Source organism: Oryza sativa, chromosome 5, assembly GCF_034140825.1.
Source record: "Oryza sativa Japonica Group chromosome 5, ASM3414082v1".
Taxonomy (NCBI): Eukaryota; Viridiplantae; Streptophyta; class Magnoliopsida; order Poales; family Poaceae; genus Oryza; species Oryza sativa.
The window spans coordinates 9753079-9774356 of NC_089039.1; the positions used below are offsets into that span (position 1 = coordinate 9753079).

The following is a 21278-nucleotide window of genomic DNA, read 5'->3' on the forward strand; positions in this document are numbered from 1 at the left end:
AGTGCTTTCTTCAGCTGGCGCACCTCTTCGTCTTCCTTCTGCCGGTTTATCACAATGCCTGCGGGTTGCAAGTTGTCGTCCCACCATTTGATTAGAATAGGGGGACGAGAATCAGCGGTTGCCTTTATCCGAGGGATTTCCTCTTCGTCACCGGCTAGTGGTCTTGATGTATTCCCGGACATTAGTCAAGTAAATTGGAGTTACTCGGATTGGCATTACTTGAGAAGATGGGTTACCTGAAGCAGTTTCTGGATGAGCGCGAGGTGATCCTTGCCCTTTATCCGAAGACCCAGGCGTCGGGTCGTTACCAGCGTCCGGCCCTTGGGAAGCGTCAGCCTGAGTTTCAACTTCAGGGATTTCCTGGCTGGCTGCAGTTTCCGCTTCTGACTGGTTTCCAGTCGGGGGCTCCTGGCTGGCTGCAGTTTCCGCTTCCGCCGACTGGTTTCCAGTCGGGGGTTGGTCACTTAGGTTTACATTGTCGGTTGATGCCTAAGCGCCAGTCGGGTGGTCCTCAGAAGTCGGCCCAGCTTCTTTGGAGGAACTCGTTTCTGTGTTAGCTGGATCGGAGTCCTTTCCGGATGGATCTATGTCGGATGGTTTCCTGCAAGTTTTTTTGGTCTTCAATACTGTTTTCATGTGAGAAGCATGTCAAAGCGACTAAGGTATCGAATGATTTATACCTAGAGGACTTTCTAAACTTCGGCATGGGGCGGCTAGATGTTTTCTTCTTCGGAGCAGTGTGCTTCGGCAGTTTTTTGGGTGATCCCTTATCCCCAAATTTATTGTTGTCATCGCCTTCGTCGTCGCTCAGCACAAGCTTTCTCTTGCGAGAATCTGACTGCCCAGTCGGATTGGGAGTTTTAGATTGGGAGTTTGACCTGATTTTTGGTCCCCCACTCCCCTGAACGGTCTGATGACGAGGAGATCGGCGTTGAGTAATTGGGGGGGGGGGGGTCAGATTTCATCAAAGCAAATTCCTAAATAAGATGCCCTCCACGGTCAGTTAATTCAACAAGAAGACAAAATTATATTTTGGTCACGGTTTGAAGAGTTATGATACATACCGGCGGAGGTGGATTAAATGCGTTATATGGAACGACTGGCAGCAGATGTGTGTAACTGACAACGATGGCATTGGAAAAGATCTTGTACATCCTTTCTTTCATGGTCTTAAAATCCAAGGAATCTGGATCTTCGCGATTTGGATCATGCTTTCCATCAAACTCAAAAGTTGTGTGGGATCTTTCCTTAAATGGAGCTAACTGGCTCTTAATGAAATGCCGAGTGATTTGCTCTCCCTGCAAACCTTGTTCCTTGAGCTTCAGCATGCGCTCCATCAGTTCTAGAGCTTGCGTAGCTTTATCTCCCATGGGCAGTGAGTTCCAGGTGTCTTGATAGACTGGGGGAAGGCAGGAGTACTCGGGAAGAGCAGGCTCGGGGTTTTGAACATAAAACCAATTGGCGTGCCATCCTTTGTTTGAGGTCTTGAAGGGCATGGAGAAAAACTTTTGGCTCAAAGTTCCCCTCAGTTGAAATCCAGCACCTCCAACTACGCATGGTTTGCTTTTGTTCGGTTGGGGTTTGAGGAAGAAAATACGGCGGAACAGAGCAAAATGAGGCCTAATGCCCAGGAAAGCTTCACAGACGTGGACAAAATTGGCAATGTGGACTATGGAGTTTGGATTCAGATGATGCAAATTAATTCCATAGAAGTTCAAGATTCCGCGGAAAAACTTCGAAGTCGGAAGAGAAAATCCGCCATAAAAGAAATGGGAAAAAACCACGACCTCATGTGTATCAGGGGTTGGGAAAGCTTCACCAAATGCCGGATGCCACCTGATGATCTCCTTTGCTGGAAGAACGCCGTGCGCCACCATCTCCTTCAGATTTTCCTCCGTCACGTCGGACGGCGCCCATTGGCTTTCGAAACTTTCTTTTTCTTCCGCCATCGATTCGACCCGAATGAGTTGATTTGATTCGAGGGATGGCTGGGGAGGGATGTGGAATCGGAGCGGTGGGGTGTGCGGAGAAATTTTGTGAATTTTTGGGAGTGGATTGGGGCGGAATAGCGAACCCTAGTTTCGCCGGCGCAGCTTTGTACTGTAGCAAGGAGTGGGGGAAATGGCGAGAGTTCCGGCGGGGAAGACGAAGCATCACTTAGACTTCGAGATTTTGTTAAGGGTTTCGGAGATGCTAATGGGCCTAGGTCTGAACAGTACTTCAGCCCAATATCATTAACAGCGTGGCCTGTTGTGATCCTTAGGGACTTAGGCATTTTTACTTTGTCAATTTGTGCTCACAATGGTGTGGCCCGATGCTGCTAAAATCCTTTTTAACGAGGTTATATAATTCTTTGGAATTATTGCAATGCAAATAAAAAGGTGCCCGACCGAAAGGTGTTATACTATTTTTGTAAGCCTTTTTAGGCTGCAAAAGCTGTCTGGGTTGATTTGAGGTGGCCTGTTTTTCTAATGGTCATTCTCTTGGCATATTATGCGCTTATTTTGATTATGGTGAGGGTCATAACCTAAGCTGTTAGACTTGTTAATTACCATAATTTTTATAACATTTGATGTATTATCTTAAGAGTTTTTACTCGGATTCCTGTCAAATATATTCATTTGTGAACCTTTTTTAGAGTGTTATTCACTCGGGTTCTTTTGACCACGGCTAAAAAGAAGTCGGCTGAATGTCTTATTGGACGCCGCATATGCTTTTGCCGTATATGCTTTTGTCATATGATGCTTGGTTGTGAAATCATTTTGTTCTTGACTACATGTTTAGTTTTTTAACTAATCATATAGCCGGGGGCTACACCTAATTAGGTGCATCTATTCGATGCACCATGTTTTTTATTTTTCGCCCTTTACAGTCTTCGTCTTTATTACTCGGCAGGCCTGAGCAGGAAAAATTAAAGCACTCGGATTATCATTCTTGAGAGAGCTATGTTGACGACTGCAAAGGTCTCGGGGGCTACTGTGGAGATTATGGATACCCCATATCTACATGGCTGTTATAATTAGACTGGATATAGGATACCGAATATAGATAGAATATCTTTATTGTATCTCGGGTTTGTTTCTTAACTTGTACGTCAAGAAAATATCCGGAGATTTAGTCGGTTACGATTGTATTTTATCTGTATTTTCATATTCCGTTAGGGATATGAGTTATACCCTGTAATACGGACTCCTTACCCTATATAAGGAGGGGTCCGAGTCCTTCTTGGGACACAATTCTCTTGAAGATCATACATTCAATAATACACTCGGCGGATTTATCCTCGGACAGGAGTAGGGTATTACTTCTTGAATAAGAAGGCCTGAACCTGTATAAATTCCTTGTCTACAAACCCATCTATTTTTCTAGCCACCCCCTTTCAGTATTGCCGAAATCTTGTTTCGACAAGATGGGATTGAGAGGTAATAATAGTTTCACAGCGAAATAGATGCAGAAGAAATTATCTGCAAATCTCTCTTAAACCCCATATGGATCGGATTAACCGAAGAAGGCCTTAAACAGATACTTGATGGCATGGTACCTTGTCTTTGATAAGTTAGATCCTAATTTGAATGATCGTCCACAACTACTATAGAAAGGCACGTAGAGACCAACACTATAGGTGCCGAAAGTACTAAAACCAGCACCTATAGACTTTTTCCACCATCGTGGACTAAAAATGCAAAAATACGGCACCTTTAAGCGACTACATATGTCGGTTCTATAGAAAAACCAACATCAATACCCATAAAAACCGAGAGTGAGCGGATAATTGTTAAGGTGAGTAGCGGTTTGTCTCTCTCTCACGCGCCCCTCTCCCTCTCGGTCTCTCGCTTCTCTCACTCGTGGCGGTGTCCGCCCCTCTACCAGATCCAGCAGGAGGGGAGGCGACGGGCTCCCATGGTGGTGGCAGCGTCCTCCTCTCCGCCAGATCCAGCAGGAGGGGTAGCAGGGGCAGTGGCGGCGCCTTTCCCTCCACCCGATCCGGCGTGATGGGTGGCGGCGGCGGCGCCCTCCTCTCCACCAACAAATTTGATGGGAAGGGAGGTGGCAGGCTCCCCATGGCGCACGCAGCCACGATGGTGGCGCTCCTCTTCTCCACGCCTTGCATCGTCTCCCTTTCCCCTAGCCTCCCACCGGTGGCTCTCCTCTCCACCGTAGCAAGGCACGGCCTCCTCTCCGGCACTGGCCACCGCGAGCTCGGGGTCAGATCCGCTGCCGCGACGGTGAGGGGTGGCTGGATCGACAACGGGGAGACCGAATCTACGACGGTGACAGTGGCATGTGTTTGCAATTTTGTTCATTTTTGTGATTGTGTTTGGTTGATTGGATGATGTTGATCTCAATAATGACTTTGATTGTATTTGTTTGATGGGGATGATGCTTATCTCCGTGATGATGGAGAGCTCCTCGATGCATTTTCTCGATTTGAGCTGATGCATCGAGCTTTTTTTTCATTCCTGGGATCTCAATGATGTCGCCCGCTGGATGTCGGTAGCGAAATCAGATACCTATAACCGGTTTCCAATTGTCACATGTCCTTTTCTCTGTAGTAGTGATCTACCAACTAATTAAATTAGTTCCGGAGGCCAAACTACATGCTACTCCATATATATCGTTATCAACCGTGACGGGTGTGGTTATATGTATTAGCACAAGGGTTATTGAGAAGCTGCATGCGAGCGCAGTTGACCATAACTTTTAACGTTTAGCACGTATGTACATACTATATATATGAAAATGTCATCTCTTTGACAAGCCACCAAGTGTTGTTAATTTCTTGAGAGAGAGAGAGAGAGAGATCATATCGATGCATTCTTGCCGCAGCAGCACCATCAGTGGTGTCGTTCTCCATCTGGCGTACTGGCTGGTGCTTGTGTTCTCATGGCAGGTTGCAGCTGCTCAGGCTCAACAAGCACCAAAAACTGATCCAGCCGAAGGTAAGCGTGCAAGCATATATTGCACTTACGTCGACGTATACCACGCATGCAGATGTCTTTGATTTTCTTCACCACATAGCTAGATCGATGGCAAGAGTAGTGCTGTAACTTTACTAGTAGACAAGGTGCGCTCTAGAGAAAAGATTAGTAGGAAAGGATGGCACTTCTATCCACCGTGGTTATGTTGGCGGGTCTTGGTGAGGAAGGGCGGATTCATCCTTCTCTTTTGGCTTCTTCCTCTCCTATCCAATAGTATGGATAGATTTGAGTGCAGTGGGATGCCATGTTCTCATGTGTCTCTCAACACAATGGGCAATGTGTCTTAGGCATGCGATGAGGCATGTTGTTTTTATCTTTTTATTATAGTCTTTCAAGATTACGGTGTTGTAATTTTGTTTCTGTAATATCTGATACTATCTCTTGTGGTTCGTTAATAAAAGGAAAGTGCCCTCTCTTACGCCTAAATTTCTATGCAGTGGCAGCCCTGAACACGATCCTTGGGAGATGGGGTAAGAAGGCATCATCCGAGTGGAACATCAGCGGCGAGCCCTGCAGCGGTTACGCCATTGACAAAACCGACTGGGATTACTACCCCAACATCAACCCATTCATCAAGTGTGATTGCACTGACAGCAACAACACAGTATGCCACATTACCAAACTGTACGTACACTTTCTTTTGTTGATCTTGTTTTCATTAGCTGTGCACCATGTGCTCGACGCAGAGTCCAAACGAGTCCATATATATCACCCCCCAAATAAATAAATAAATTATGCTGATGTGCAAGCTAAGTAAGGCAACGAGACATATTGAATTATCGATAATAATTAGTACATATGCTATTGGGTCCTCCGATCTAGCTCAAATGGCCTCGTTTCGCATGTTCTTCAGGTAAAACCAAATATTCCATGCACAATTCCCTTATGCGTACTACTTGTCTGTTTTGCAGGAGGGTAACTAAGTTGGACGTAGTTGGTCAAATACCTACAGAGCTACAAAACCTCACCCATCTAGTAGACCTGTATGGTATCTAAGTCTTTTCTCCTTTATCTTGATAATAAAGTGTGACGCTATAAATTAAGGTTTTGCATAACCTATGCATAGATTAGAATTTTCCCCGTACTATGAATCTGGACAGGGGTCTACCTAGATTCATTGTACTAGGATTTCTAATCGTCTATGCCTAGGTTATATTTTGGGATATAAGGAGTACTTCCTCCGTTTCACAATGTAAGTCATTCTAGTATTTCTTACATTTATATTGATGTTAATGAATCTAGTTAGATATATATGTCTAGATTCATTAACATCAATATAAATGTGGAAAATGCTAGAATGACTTACATTGTGAAACGGAGGGAGTATGTGACAACCAGCAAATAGCAACTAGATATATGCAATATATTTTTGTCTGCTATTTGACCTAGTGTTTCTTTATGTTGTTTTCAGGAACTTCAATTATAATTACTTGACTGGTGCCATTCCATCATTCATTGGAATATTCACTTCAATGAAATATTTGTAAGAGTTACTTGTCAAGTTCAAGATTCATGTATCATCCATTAATATAGGCTATTGATTTGTCTTAATATTGTTTTATCGCTAAAAGAGCATTGGCTATGAATCCACTCTCTGGACCACTTCCGAAGGAACTTGGGAACCTCACCAATCTTGTCTCCTTGTAAGAAAATTTTTCTCACATGGCACATGAATCTTCAACTACATGCCTACATATCTGAACTACTTGAACTAATGCAACAACACAACAGTCAATCGTATAACTTCTCTACAATAAAGTGATGGAGAGTGTAACTTCCTTTTATGGTGTGTTTCATATGGGCAAATAAAATTGAACTAATGAAAAGTTGAAAAATATTATAATCACGAATATTGTGTGCGAAATGGCTCATTGGGACAAAGCATGGCCACATTATGCTATCAGTTGAACAAAAAAATAACATCAGTCCTGAAATAATATTTTATTTTTATTTAGGGGAATTAGCCTAGACAATTTTACTGGTGGACTTCCTGAAGAACTGGGCAACTTGACCAAACTTCGGCAATTGTAAGATGAACCCCCTATTAATTTCTAAGTACAAATCTCTACAATTAAAAGAAATAAAATTGGAATGGCCAGATCTATTGTTGAACATAATAATTACTTCAACGATATTTCAATACTAGGTACATTGATAGTTCTGGATTCAGTGGTCCATTCCCTTCAACATTCTGGAAACTTCAAAACCTGAAGATCTTGTACAGTCGATAACTGAGCCTCAACTATCACATTCTTCATATTTTCATGCTAAATCTAAAAATTTTGGTGTCCTTGTAGGAGAGCATCAGATAATGGATTCATAGGGAAAATACCTGATTATTTGGGCAGCATGACTAATTTGCAAGATATGTAAGAGATTAATCTTATTGTCTTATTAACATATCATTTGCTCTATCTTATTCAGAGCCAGATGAAATTGTGCAACACAAAATTTCAGCATATGTTCTTCCCATTAGAACTTGAACAATAGCATATTTCACATTTCAATTCTCACTTAACATATGCATACATCTGCATGACATGTTGACACATATAGATTTTATATAAGAATGTTCATACATAGTGTCTATTCTTTTCTCATTTTGAAAAATAGTGGTATGTCCCTACTTTTTTTTTATCTAAATGTGTGCACTTCTAGTGCTTTCCAAGGAAACTCATTTGAAGGACCAATTCCACAAAGTCTGTCCAACCTAACCAAATTAACAAGCTTGTAAGTATATTTTCATGGTGGCATGGATCTCTTGATGGTTGATAATATCAAGGCTTGTAACCGATTTCTGGAAAACACGAATGAGCAGACGGATTGGAGATATTGTAGATGGGAATTCTTCGCTGGCTTTTATCGGGAATATGACATCTTTGAGCGAACTGTATGTGATGCTTTTAGCTAAAAAGCTTAATTACAATTTTGACAAAGTTGCAAGTTAATTACCAATGTTTGATTTCTTTCTTACAGATTATTAAGGAACTGTAAGATATCTGGTGATCTCAGAGCAATAGATTTTTCTAAGTTTGAAAAGTTAATCTTGCTGTAAGTTTTGTGGGTATGGTACTAATTAATGATGTTATTGCTCATTTCCTCATGCTGTGAACCATATATATGTTTGAGTAATGTTGTAGTCTTGTCACACAGTGACCTGAGTTTTAACAAAATCACTGGGCAAGTTCCTCAATCCATCCTGAATTTGGGAAATCTACAGTTCTTGTAAGTAATTATTTCTTTGCATTAATTTAGCTTATAGAACCACCTGATAAGCAGACAAGCATATTCGATTATGTTGAACTGTGCCCAATTCAGGTTTCTTGGGAACAATAGCCTTACAGGAATGTTGCCAGATGGTATAAGCTCTTCCTTAAAGGCAATGTATGTAAAAAACAATCGACATATATATATAATAAAACGATGTATTAATTTCATATGATGTAATTTCTGGAGTGTTTACAGAGACTTTTCATACAACCAACTCAGTGGAAGCTTTCCTTCCTGGGCTAACCAAAACAATTTACAGTTGTAAGTAAAAATTATGATATTTGTGTTGTGAAGCAAAAAATACACTGGTGGAGAAACCATCTTTCGTCGGTCGGCCGATTTCCACAATAGTCCCGGATGCAATAAAAACCGGGGCTAAAGATGATCTTTAGTCCCGGTTCAAAAGGGTAACGGGCATATTTGATCTTTAGTCCCGGTTTGTGTTACCAACCGGGACTAAAGATCATCTTTAGTCCCGGTTCGAATGCTGTCAGGGCCTGTCAGGCCCCCCCGGGATCTTTAGTCCCGGTTGGTAACACAAACCGGGACTAAAGATCGTAACTTTAGTCCCGGTTGGTAACCGGGACTAAAGATCCCGGTGATCTTTAGCCCCGGTTGGTGCTACAAACCGGGACTAAAGTCCCACCCCTATATATATGTCTTCTTCCTCCTCCAGCTGCCCGAGCAAGCTTCAAAATTTCTTCAAAAAAGAGGGGAGGTCATGCCAAAATTTCTATTGAATTTATTTTGGTGATTACATACAAATCGGAGGTGCCTAAAAGGTTTGCAACTTCATCCTCCAATGTATTTTTTTTGTCATACTACATTTGCATATGTTTTGCACACTTTTTTTGTCTCCAAAATTTAGTTGTAAGTTGATGAGAGAGAAAATGTGTGTGGGGAAGAAAGAATATATAGAAATTTAGTTCATTTGCTAAACAAGGGTTTATAAAATAGTTGAGAAGGAAAACTCTAGTGAAAGTTAATCTTAAATAATAGAAAACAAACTAAAATGAAAATTAAAAGAAGTAAAACACATTAAAATTAGTTTAAAACTTTACAAATAGTTTTTAAGAATTATTTGGTGTAATATTTTATGATTTTTGTATGAATAAAGATATCTTATAATTATTGTATGACTGTCATTATTGTAAGAATAATTATTTGTGTACGGTTTTTTTGACTCATGTGGATGGATCGGCAATGGATGTACGCTGACCGGCGGTCCAAAGAGTTTATTGACGGCGTGCACTATTTTTTGAGAGTGGCCGAAGCTAACAGGCAAAGGGGTTTTATTTGTTGTCCATGCAATAAGTGTAAGAATCAGAAGGAGTATTCTGCATCCAGGACTATTCATTTCCACTTGTTTGAGTCGGGGTTCATGCCAAGCTATAATTGTTGGACATCCCACGGAGAGCAAGGTGTTGAAATGGAAGAAGATGAAGTGGAAGACGACAATATTCCGGACTTTGCTCAGCATGTTGGATTTGAAGGAAATCAAACGGGGGAGGAGGAAATAGCTGCTGATGGTAACGACGTTGCGGATGATCTTGGTCAGATGTTGCAGGACGCCAGGGAGGACTGCGAAAGTGAAAAGGAGGCCCATAAATTGGACAAGATGTTGGAGGACCACAGAACTTCGTTGTACCCAGGTTGCGAGCAGGGGCACAAAAAGTTGGATACCACTCTAGAGTTGTTGCAATGGAAGGCAAAAAATGGGGTTAGTGACAAGGCATTTGGCGATTTATTGAAACTCGTCAAGAACATTCTTCCGGGGGGAAACAAATTGCCCGAGACAACGTACGAGGCTAAGAAGATAGTCTGCCCGTTAGGACTGGAAGTTCATAAGATTCACGCATGTCCGAACGATTGTATCCTATATCGCGGTGAGGAGTATGAGAACCTAGAAGCATGCCCTGTTTGCAAAGCACTACGATACAAGATTAGACGGGACGATCCAGGAGAAGTTGACGGGCAGCTAACAAAGAAGAGAATTCCTGCTAAGGTGATGTGGTATTTCCCTATAATACCACGGCTAAGGCGTTTGTTCAGGAACAAGGGGAATGCTAGAATGTTGCGATGGCACGCTGAAGAGCGTCAACAGGACGGGATGCTGAGACACCCCGCCGATGGTTCGCAGTGGCGAAACATCGACAGAAAATTTAAAGAATTTGGAAAGGACGCACGAAACATACGGTTTGGTTTGAGTACGGATGGCATGAATCCTTTTGGAGAGATGAGCAGCGGCCATAGCACTTGGCCCGTTACGATGTGTATCTACAACCTCCCCCCCTGGCTATGCATGAAGAGGAAGTACATAATGATGCCGATTATTATTCAAGGCCCCAAGCAACCTGGTAACGACATCGACGTGTACCTAAGACCACTGGTAGAAGATCTTAAACAGTTGTGGAAGAAGGAAGGTGTCCCCGTGTGGGACGAGGACAAACAGGAGGAGTTTAACCTACGAGCGCTGCTGTTCGTAACCATCAACGATTGGCCTGCACTTAGCAACCTATCCGGACAGTCCAACAAGGGGTACAAGGCTTGCACTCACTGTATGGATGAAACAGAAAGTACGTATCTTAAGCACTGTAGGAAGGTTGTATACATGGGTCATCGTCGATTCCTTGCAGCAAACCACCCGGTACGGAAGAAAGGCAAGCACTTCGAACATAAGGCCGACCACCGTACGAAGCCTAAACATCGCAGTGGGAAAACAGTGTTTGCTATGGTTAAAGATCTTAAAGTAGTGTTCAGAAAGGGGCCTGGAAGCCAGCATATAGAGAGCGAAGATGGTCACGCGGCGATGTGGAAAAAGAACTCTATATTTTGGGAGTTACCATATTGGGAATTCTTGGACGTACGCCACGCAATCGACGTGATGCACCTCACTAAGAACCTTTGCGTAAACCTTCTTGGCTTCCTAGGTGTATACGGAAAGTCGAAAGATACACTGGAAGCACGTAATGATCTGAAGCATATGGAACAACGCGGCGACCTTCACCCGGAACCAAAGGAGAAAGGAAGCCATTACTTGAGTCCAGCCAGCTACACTCTTAGCAAGGCAGAGAAGGAATGTATGTTTGAATGCTTGGGGAGCATAAAGGTACCGTCTGGATACTCCACGAATATCAAGCGAATAATAAGCACGAAGGAGAAGAAGTTCACAAACCTAAAGTCTCATGACTGTCACGTGTTGATGACACAACTGCTACCAGTTGTAATAAGGGGTATCCTTCCAGACAATGTCCGGGCAACAATAACAAAGCTATGTGCATTCATGAACGCAATTTCGCAGAAGGTCATTTATCCGGATAGATTAGAAGCCCTTCAGAATGAAGTGGTGCAATGTTATAAACACATATGTAAACGAAAATCATATGCAGTGCTATAATCTTTAGTCCCGGTTCTTAACCCTAACCGGGTTTAAAAAGAATTTCGAAATAGCGGGAAAAGATATTTACTCCCGGTTGGTAATACCAACCGGGACTAAAGATCATCTTTAGTCCCGGTTGTTCTCAACAACCGGGAGTAAATATCTTTTCTTTACTCCCGGTTGTTCTCAACAACCGGGACTAAAGATATCTTTAGTCCCGGTTGTTCTCAACAACCGGGAGTAAAGATCCGGGGGTATATATATTCCCGGTGCGCCCTCGTCTTCTTCACCAACACTTAGACGTTTTCGGCCGATCGATCTCTCTCGGCCTCTCTCCTTCGCTGCCACTGCCTAGGGCAAATCCCCGCGCCGACGCCGCCGTATCTTGCCGTCATCTCGAGCTCGTCGTCCTCGCCGCCGCCTCCGCCTCCTCCGCTGCCGCCGCATCTCTGGGGTGAGAGCCGCCGCCGCCAGATCTCCCTTCATCTCGATCTCTCCGATCTCGATCTCTCTCCGTCGCGCCGCCCGCCACGAGACGCCACGCCACGACGACGACGCGCCACGCCGACGCCGCGCCAAGCCGCCGCCGGCACGCCACGCCGCCGTCTTCGCCGCCGCGCGCGCAATGCCGCCGCCGGCACGCCACGCCGCGCGCCACCTTCGCCGGCGCGCGCGCCTGCCGCCGCCTTCGCCGCCGCGCGCGCATGCCGCCGCCGGCACGCCACGCCGCCGCCTTCGCCGCCACGCCACGCCGCGCGCCGCCGCCACGCCACGCCACGCCGCCGCCGCCACGCCACGCCGCCGCCGCCACGGCCCCGCAACGCCACGCCGCCGCCGCCGTCGCCACGCCGTCCCCGCCGCCGCCACGCCGCCGCGCCAACCGCCGCCCCGATGCCGCCACACCACCGTTAACGAACGAGAACGAGAACGATCGAACGAACGAGAGCGAGAACGAGAACGATCGATCGAAGACAAGCGAGAACGAGGGAACGAACGTGAATGAGAACAAGCGAACGAACGTGAATGAGAACGAGCGAACGAACGTGAACGAGCTAGGGAACATGAACGAGCGAACGAACGAGGACGAACGTTAACGTGAAATGCAATATATATATATATATATATATATATATATATATATATATATATATATATATGTTACTTCGCATTTATCCTAATACATCTTTTTGTATCTTGCAGAAAAGACGTGTTGTCGGAGTCGTCCGTCAAGCCTGAGTGGAAGAGCTAGCCCTAGAAGGAATTGGAGCAGGCAAGTGACGTAATAATATAAATGATTGTTATATTTGTAATGCAATTAATTAAGATTATTAGACCTGTAATTGGACTTATCATATAAGATTGTGTAGTGTTCTAATATTATTTGAGTTTTAACATAAGATTACTTTATTTGTAATTAGACTTAGTATGTATAATTATTGACTACGGAATTGGGGCGACAAGTAGCAATTGACTATTGTAGTCTTAATTAGACTTAGCATATACGCACGAAACACTTAGCATAGATGACTATTTTAGTCTTAGCATGTAATATTATTGGAGTTTTAATATAAGATTACTTTATTTGTAATTAGACTTAGTATGTAATTATTGACTATGGAATTGGTGCGACAAGTAGCAATTGACTATTGTAGTCTTAATTATACTTAGCATATACGCACGAAACACTTAGCATATACATGACTATTTTAGTCTTAGCATGTAATATTACTTGAGTTTTAATATAAGATTACTTTATTTGTAATTAGACTTAGTATGTAATTATTGACTACGGAATTGGTGCGACAAGTAGCTATTGACTATTGTAGTCTTAATTAGACTTAGCATATACGCACGAAACACTTAGCATATACATGACTATTTTAGTCTTAGCATGTAATATTATTTGAGTTTTAATATAAGATTACTTTATTTGTAATTAGACTTAGTATGTAATTATTGACTACGGAATTGGTGCGACAAGTAGCAATTGACTATTGTAGTCTTAATTAGACTTAGCATATACGCACGAAACACTTAGCATATACATGACTATTGTAGTCTTAGCATGTAATATTATTTGAGTTTTAATATAAGATTATTTTATTTGTAATTAGACTTAGTATATAATTATTTACTAGCTAGGGTTGTACAATATACGTCACCTAGACTTAGCTTATATCACGATTTGTAATTAGACTTAGCACGTAAGGTTGTGTAGGGTTCTAATGTACGACATTTACACTTAGCATACATGACTTAGATTGTTAAAACATAAATGTCTCGTGACTTAGCAGATGTTTCTTGTATCAACAGATGGCTGACCGCGATGAGGAACAGATATTGTACGATACAATCGCGGAGGGAAGCAGCCAGTACTGGAATGAAGAAGAGGGGAACGAGGATCCAAACCAGTACTTGAACGAGGAAGGAAACGTGGAGAGGGATGCGGAGGGGAACCAGCAGGGGCACGTAGAAAGGGATGTGGAGGGGAACCAGGAGGAGGAGGCTAGTGGTAGTCAACCCTCCGTTGGACAGAAGAGGGCACGCGGGCAACGAGGTGCAGCGAAGAAGCTTGAGGGTCGGCACATCATAACGGAAGTGGAAGAAGATGGACGTCCTAGTGCCCCGGCCGAAGCCGCCAAGAACTATGTACGTCACAGCGGTTGGGTTGTGCGGGATAACGTGCCTGTCAGTACGGTGTACTGGCGAAGAACAAGGGCACGCGGAGATCATGAGAGCTTTGTCCCAGATTCGGAGAAAGAGATGCTGTGGACCACAATGCTCGAGACATTCACCCTTCCTGCGGGTACAGAGGACAAAGTGAAAAGGTGGACTCTGAAGAAAATGGCAGAACAGTTTCAGAGCTTCAAGGGAGATCTGTACCAGAAGTATATACTGAAGGGGCAGACACCGAACTTCGACACATTCCCAAAGCTAAGGGATCACTGGGACGAGTTCGTTGCATATAAGACAGGTGAACAAGGGCAGGCGATGATGGAAAGAAACAAAGAAAATACCGCCAAGAAGAAGTACCATCACCACTTGGGGTCAGGAGGCTATAGCGTCGCGATGCCGAAGTGGGAGCAGATGGAGGCTAGCTTGATTGAGAGGGGTATCGAACCGGCAATAGCCAATTGGCCGGAACGATCGAAGTTCTGGTACTATGCTCACGGTGGAACACTCAACCCAGCTGATGGCTCACTGGTCTTCGGCTATCAGATACAAGAGGCTGCGCGACGACTAACAGATGCAGTGGAAGCCTCCTCTCAGGGCACGTTCCGACCAGACAGAGATAGGGACGAGCTGACACTCGCCCTGCAGACTCCAGAGCATCCAGGACGAACTCGAGGGAAAGGGGTGATTCCTTGGAAGATTGGTTTCAAGGAGGACATCCACACGTACAGGAGTCAGATGAGGAGCAAGAGAGATACCGAGGCGAAGATTGCAGACCTAGAGTTCCGGGTATCGAGCTACGAACTCAACATGCAAGAGGAGGTGGCAAGGAAGGTTGATGAACGCATGGCCGCACATCGGTCCCATGATCCCCAGCCGACCATTCCTCCTGCAATGGTGAGCCCGTCAGGAAACCGTAGCAGCTGCGCCTCAACGGGGCAGGTAGGATCACAGAGCATGGACGCCATGCAAACACAGGACGAATCGACCTGTCCCGTTGATGACATCACTCAGCGGACACCATGTGAGCTGCATATTCCTTTCAAGAACTTATCAATAAAGGTAAGATTTAGCCATTCCGCTAGTTGCTGCTTATATATGTTGATTACTAATAAATAATCTCTCACAACATGAAGGTGGCGTCGGGCATGGCCATCCCAACGGACCCTTCAGGTACTTACCACTGCAGGCCGATTCCAGCAGGATACTCGAAGGTCGAAGTTGAGTTGGTCGAAGGCGCGTACGAGGACCTCGAGCTGGATTACCCTGGAGGAGACGGTGAGACGCATCTACGAGACACAAGCCATGCCATTATTCTATGGCGCAGGCGGTACATCATCCTCCCTGGGCGACAAGCGGCGTCTCGTGCACCATCTCCTCCGGCTCCGCCATCTCCTCCTCAGGATCCTGCACCGTCTCCTCCTCATGCTCCGCCAGCACCGTCTCCACCTCAGGCTCCAGCATCGACTCCTCCTCAGGATCCTGCACCGACTCCTCCTCGTGCTCCTACACCTACTCCCCCGCAAGCTCCTCTTCCGGCACCTTCAAAGTCAAGGGCCCCCCCAGCTCCACCGCCTGCCCACACAAGGGCAACGAAGAAGGCGAAAGTTGACGCCGCCAAGAACAAGGACCCGGGGTACGATTGCACGCAAGAGGAGCTTGACGCTTACGTTGCATCAGAAGTCAAGAGACAATTCAAGCCTCGAAGTCCAGAAAAGAAGATTCCTATAGACCCCAGTGTCAGGAACTTCTTCAGGGGTATGTCTGCATCTGTCAAGGAGGCCATCAAGCTATCGGACTATGAGCGAACGCTGAAGAAAGCATCTTCTGGGAAGTCCAAACCAGTCCCTCAGCTTGGAGAGCAACCAAAACAGGAGATCGAGCCGTTGGTTACCGGTAAAGAAATGACGATAGAACAATTTATTACTGACACCGGTCTAACTACAGATCAATTGCTAGGAGTCGCACCAATCGAAAAGGCGGAAGTGAAATACATGTACGAACTCGGTAAACCGCTTGTCAAGCCTGAGCTGCTGCAGTCCCTACCCACACAAATGTACAAGTTCCATCAGCTGTACATGGAGATGAGCGCCGCCGGTAGAGAGATGATCGGAGCGAGGATCAGGGACACGGACTTCTTGCAAGGAGATGACATTCTCTGGATCAATTTCAAGGGAATCTACGAACTATACCAGCTGGACGCCCTCGACGTCTCTATTATGAGTTGCTGGATTTTGTAAGTATATCGTTCGGTTAGATTTCTTACTATACGTCTCCTTTAATAAATTAGGTCCTTGTATATAAGTAGACTATAGAAAATAATATACTCCCTTTTATCGTTGTAGAATGGAGATTCAAAGGGCCCGACGGCGGAGGGTTTTCGATACTGGATTCATCGACCCTCGGAGAGTAAACGTCGCAATGCTCGACCAATATCCACAAGAAACAGAGGACAATCTCGTCCATCTCCTGAAGGCGCAGCATTACAAGGCGTTCATACTGTTGCCATACAACACAGAGTTAGTTTAATTTTACTGTCTTCCTACATACCAAATTTCATTCCCGTACGAACTTGCTAAGTGTTTCATATGTAATGCATCCCACGCACATTGCAGATTCCACTGGGTGCTTTTACTCTTCGACCTGGAGGCCTGCACCGTCAACGTATATGACTCAATGGATAAAAAAGAGTCTACGTTTGACAAGGTTTTCGAACTTATAGACAGGTACCGTCATAAGTTCCTTTGTTAATTAAGAAAATCTTGTTATGTTAATTGCTACTACGAATCATAGCTTTAAACTCCATGTAGGGCTTGGTATCGGTTCCGTCATTTGGTCCGCGGCAAATGGAGAGAAAGACTTAGGCGGAAGTTCAAATTTCCTGTGAGTACACATGCTCTACATTTATATTTCTCCGATTCAAATACATACAAGTGTATATTAATTAGATCTCTCGTTGTTTGTCATTTATTTGTAGTGCGCAAAGCAAAAGCAGGGAAATAACTTGTGCGGCTATTACGTGTGCGAGTATTGCCACTGCCTTGCAAACCAAATCATCACCACAAGAGAGCTCGATGTACGTACAAATAAATTCAAAATTTCATTACGTAGCGATTTCTTGTTTAATTACTAATCAATTTCATACATTCATATAGTTTATTCGCATGAGGGATAACCTGGCCACACACAAGGAATTTATCACGGCGGTTCAAGAACAACTCATGGGATTCATCAACGAAGAAATCCTTAATCCCAAGGGTGAATTCTACTACGACGGAAACACAATTCACCGGTCCTTAGCTTCTGAGCTAGCAGCGAGTACTACTACGTCGAAATGATAGCTAGCTAGCTAGGACATATAATGGATTGTAATTAATACATGACTACATATGTTTCTATATGCATGTGTACACATTTTCTATAATGTAAATATATTTTGGTCATATATATATCTATATACATATGCATTAATTTGCATAACATATATATGTGTATAAATACATATATATTATGCATGTATATACATATAATATAATATAATATAATATATATATATATATATATATATATATATATATATATATATATGTATGCATATATATGTATTGAAACATATATATGCATGGTTTATATATATATATATATATATAAACTATATATATATAAACCATGCAGCAACAGGGCCATGCAAAAAAAAAAAAGGTCAGCTCGATCTTTACTCCCGGTTGGTAACACCAACCGGGACTAAAGATGGCTCAGCCGGCCACGTGGCTGAGCCATCTTTAGTCCCGGTTGGTGTTACCAACCGGGACTAAAGATCGATCTTTACTCCCGGTTATTTCACCCGGGACTAAAGATAGCGATCTTTAGTCCCGGATTGGTACTCCCGGTTTGGAAACCGGGACTAAAGGGGGGTTACGAACTGGGACTACAAAGGGTTTCTCCACCAGTGATAGATCGTCTAATATATTATTTTCTGCAAGGAATTTGTTGGCAAACAACTATTTACTTGGTACTATCGATAATAGGTACTTTTGGAATTTATTTATAGTTCCGCAAGTCATTAAGTATAAGAAAATCTTCATGACGATGACTCTAAATTTTTAATTCAAATTATACATAGTGCATTGCCTTCGGGACTAAACTGCCTCCAGCAAGACATTCCTTGCTTACGTGAATCTCCCGAATGTATGGTCTAACTATTCGCCAACCATAGAAAGTAATGTGAGCTTAATTAGGAATTTTAACGGCTATTATAATTTTTAATCTTAATTGCAGATTATTCCTTTGCTATTGATTGTGGTAGCAAAACAGCTTTGAGAGGCTCAGATAATACTATTTATGAGGCAGATTCTATAAATCTTGGAGCTGCATCATATTATGTTACTGACCTAACAAGATGGGGCGTCAGTAGCGTAGGAAACTACTTCCAGGCCACAGATGGAAATAACATTATATCTAGCCCCCAACATTTTCAGAACGTAGTTGATTCAGAACTATTTGAAACTGCAAGAATGTCACCATCATCTCTGAGGTACTATGGGCTTGGACTTGAGAATGGAAATTACACAGTTGTACTGCAATTTGCAGAGTTTGCTTTTCCAGACTCGCAGACTTGGCTAAGCTTAGGGAGAAGAGTTTTTGACATATATGTCCAGGTACAAATTCAATATGTTTTTATAGTGATCTTTTACTGACTCTTTTTTAATTCTTTCATCTAAAAGAATGGTTGACATTATAATAGGGTGCTCTAAAAGAAAAGGATTTTGATATAAGGAAGATGGCGGGTGGAAAATCTTTTGGTGCAGTTAACCGGAGTTATGTGGCAACTGTATCTAAAAACTTCCTTGAGATCCATCTTTTCTGGGCTGGGAAGGGCACTAGTTGCATACCTACTTAAGGTTACTATGGCCCGATGATATCCGCTTTAAGTGTCACTCCAAGTGAGCACAACACTAATTAAGGTGATATCAACTAGCATTATACAAAATTGCTTCCATTAAGTATGATTGATATTTCCTTTGCAGATTTCACTCCTACTGTGCGAAATGGCGTACCAAAAAGGAAACGTAAAGCAGGTGCAATTGCTGGAATATCGATTAGTGTTATAGTTTTAGCATTAGCAACCATATTTGGATTGTTTATGCTGGCAAAGAAGCGAAAAACAATAGCACAACAGAAAGACGGTACTACTTATTGGCATAGAGTTTAGACATCAAAATTTTTAAACACTATACTCTCTTTCTTATTCGTCCTGGAAAAAAATGCAGAACTATACAACCTGGTTGGACGACCTGATGTTTTTAGTTATGCTCAACTCAAGCTAGCTACAGAAAATTTCAGTTCTCAAAATATCCTAGGGGAAGGTGGATTTGGGCCAGTATATAAGGTTATTTATTTGAAATAAATAATTATGTACAATTGCTATAGTATATTTATCTTATTAGTATTTAATTGCTTCGTTTTTATTAGCAACCTTTTGGTCTGTGCTAAAAATATACATGGAATAACTTTTGCAGGGTAAGCTACCTGATGGAAGAGTTATAGCTGTGAAGCAACTTTCTCAATCATCTCATCAGGGGACAAACCAATTTGTGACAGAAGTTGCAACAATTTCAGCTGTGCAACACCGGAATCTTGTGAGATTGCATGGATGTTGCATTGACAGTAAAACACCCTTGTTGGTCTATGAGTACCTTGAAAATGGAAGCCTGGATCGAGCAATCTTTGGTGAGTTCACTTTTTCAAAATTGCATGCTTGTGACACCCATAAAATTATATTTCCTTAATTCACTAACTAAAAATTGTTTGCTTCATGATTAAGGATTTTTTATGCATTGTCGATAATTTGCATTCTTGATGTTAACTGAAATTATGTCAACTTGTAAAGGTCAGAATAGCTTTAACCTTGACTGGGCAACGCGCTTCGAGATTATTTTAGGCATAGCAAGAGGACTAACTTATCTTCACGAGGAGTCAAGTGTGCGCATTGTGCATAGGGACATCAAAGCTAGTAATATCCTTCTTGACATTGATCTCACCCCAAAGATCTCTGACTTTGGACTCGCAAAGCTCTATGATGAGAATCAGACTCATGTGAGCACAGGAATTGCGGGCACAATGTAAGAACAAATCAACATTTGTCTTCATACAACTATAACTTCTAAATGAATGCTACTTTTAACTCGTTTGATCTTTGTGAAGTGGTTATCTAGCTCCTGAGTATGCAATGAGAGGTCGTTTGACAGAAAAGGCTGATGTTTTTGCATTTGGAGTGGTCATGCTGGAGACCATTGCTGGTCGACCTAATACCGACAACTCCCTTGAAGAAAGCAAGATTTATCTCTTTGAATAGGTAAGCTTGCCTATGATCTTTCCATCCAGAAAACGTCAATTGATCATCGTGTATCACCTTTTTGTTAACTGAACCTATGTTCATTAAAAGGTATGGGGCCTATATGAAAAGGATCAAGCGCTCAGAATTGTTGAACCAAGTCTCAAGGATTTTGATAAGGATGAAGTATTTAGAGTTATATGTGTTGCACTCCTCTGCACTCAGGGCTCACCGCACCAACGACCACCAATGTCAAAGGTCGTGGCAATGCTCACTGGTGATGTTGATGTGGTTAAGGTGGTCACGAAGCCAAGCTACATCACTGAGTGGCAGCTTAGAGGTGGCGGGAACTGCAGCTACAAAGGATATACCAACCCTGAGTTTGATAGACAGAAAGAGATCACCAGAGATTGTCTCCACGGAAGATGAATTCAAAGTAGAAAATCTCTACACGGTCAACCTGGGTTTGAAATGACAATATTGGACACTACTTTTTTTACATTACTCTATGTCGATGTGAGTTGAGCAAATAATGAATTACTTATCCTGAACCCCTAAAAATTTGTAAATGGTGAATTATTGTGGTTTATGAATGTCACGGTTGTGAATATTATTTGGCGTCTGGCCAAGTTTGGCAGAGATT

The 21278-nt window shown here is 43.1% G+C and overlaps 1 pseudogene; it reads left to right on the top strand.

Annotated features, from left to right (window-relative positions):
• Positions 1 to 4810: 4810 nt before the first annotated feature.
• Positions 4811 to 21064, top strand: LOC107280932 (probable LRR receptor-like serine/threonine-protein kinase At1g56130; annotated as a pseudogene).
• The last annotated feature ends 214 nt before the right edge of the window (positions 21065 to 21278 follow it).